The sequence below is a fragment of the Pteropus alecto genome, unplaced genomic scaffold (genome assembly GCF_000325575.1).
Source record: "Pteropus alecto unplaced genomic scaffold, ASM32557v1 scaffold67, whole genome shotgun sequence".
In the NCBI taxonomy this organism is placed as follows: Eukaryota; Metazoa; Chordata; class Mammalia; order Chiroptera; family Pteropodidae; genus Pteropus; species Pteropus alecto.
In genome coordinates, this window is record NW_006441061.1 from 5146815 (window position 1) to 5149023 (window position 2209).

The window sequence follows — 2209 nt, forward strand, 5'->3', positions numbered from 1 at the left end:
CTGCATTTTTCACATTTCCATGGCCGCGTTTCCCACTCTCCACCTTCTGGGAGAGGAGAGTCCTGGAGCTGACAGTGACAAAACACTGAAGCCAATGTCACTCGGCCTCCCCTCGGGACCACGTGTGCACCGAGGGGATGAGCTCCAGGGCCCTGAGCGGCTGAGGCCACGGCCCGCCTCGCCCACCACCAGGGAAGGGCTGCGATGCTGACGAAACTGGAAAGTCTAAAGTGGCTGAAAGATGTGTGTGTCTCGGACTCCCAGGCTTTTCTGTGAAGAATAGTCTGGAAAAATCTGCTGCTGTGCTCAGAGGGCCGAGACCTTTGAAAATAAGTCCAGAGATGAATGCTATGAAGGCTGAACTGCATCGTGGTTCAATTTCCCGTTCCCAGGTCCTCACTAGAGAAAGAGGGGCACGCGGACGACAGCGGGGAAGACGTCAGGGCATACGGAGGACTCGGCAGGGCGGGAACTCCGGACCGCGGAAGACCCCCTGCAGCCCTGCGTCCCCCCAGCCCGGGGCTCCCCCGCATCCTCATTCAGCCTCAGCACAGCCGGTGGAGGACGAAATGGAGGGTTTGAGCGGGAAAGAAGAGTGAGCTCCGGGGAGAACTGTGGAGTCCACTATTTTACACAATCAGGCAATCTAGGAGGACATGAGAGCTACAGATTTTGAAGGTTATCTGACCCAGGAGGGCAGGCAGAATTGAAGACTGTGGGGACACGCAGGAGACTCCGCGTTCAGGGCCCGGCTGGGGGAGACCAGGGGGCTGGAGGCTGGCAGCTCTGGGGGCTGATTAATGCCAACCAGGACCTAACACGGTCCCTGCCACATTACGTTCAAGGGTGTAGGTGGGGCAGGCACCTTGCACTGCAGGAAGTGCCACCCCGAGCACCGCAGACTCCAAGGAGTGCACAGCTTGAGTCACGTGGAGGAAGTCAGCCTCACTGTCCTCTTCCCTAAAAGCCACCGAGCTCCTTTTCTGGATCTACTCTTCCCTCACTTAGCAGGAAGAGGGCCAGCTCTCAGCCACATCTGACACCGGACGAGGAACAAAGCGGCCCTCAACCGCGGCCCCTGCGGAGCGACGAGAGACGGATGGCTTATTTACCAAGCACTTTAAAAACACTTTGGTGCTATTTGGACAAATTGTGGATCGATGATAATTGTAATGACAGTCCCATCCAGAAGAAAAATTTTAATATTCAGAGGCTTTTGGTCATAGGAACTTAATAAAATTAAAAAAAAAATTCAATCGTGAGAAAATATACAGAACATAAAGTGTACCGTCTTAACCATTTTTAAGTGTACAGTTGGGTAGTGCTAAGTGCGTACAAATTGTTGTGTATCCAATCTACGAAAGTTTTCACCTTGCAAAACCGAAGCTCTATACTCACTACAGGACTTCACGTCCTCCCTCCCCCACCCCTGGCAGCCAGCATCCTACTTCCTGTCTGTGCATCTGACTCCTCTAGGGATTTCGCATAAGTGGAACCGTACAGTTATTTGTCTTTCTGTGACTGGCTTGCGTTCCTCAGTATAAGGTTCATAGAAACGTTCATACACTCTTAAATTTCAGTGTATATTCCTACTTCTGTTGCAGACACATGTGATAGGTAAAAGAGCGTTTTGGCACCTTAGATATTTTCATAGATGTAGAATAGGTATTTATCCATTTTGCATGCGTTGCATTCAGTCCTTTGAGCATTTCTGCCCATCAAATGCAACTTACGTGCTTTCACGAACAAATTTAAGTTCAGGAGAATCGGAGCTTGTGCGATTATGAGTTTTACAATATCATCGATGGTCAGATAGTAGCACATACAAAACTGCTTTTTTTTTTTTTTAACAAAAGAAACCTTTTATTTTAGAAGCGTCTTAGATTTACAGAACACTCGCAAAGACGGTACAGATTTTCCACGATGCCAAGTTCCCCTCTCAGAGTGCCTGCCTGCCTTCTTGAAGAGTGTTCTATCCTTGAACATGAAATGCACGTATTGAGTGCCTACTGTATACAGGGTACGATTCTAGTTTAGAGATACAGAACACAAAAGACAAGGTCCCTTTCCTCCTGAATCTCTCAGGCCCGCAGGAGGGATGGACAATAGACAAGGACACAAACAGAGTGACAGGAGAATAGGTGACTGGGGGGGTGGGAGCGGGGCTGCTTTAGGTGGGGAGGTGGGCTCCGAGCTGAGGCCTGAAAGC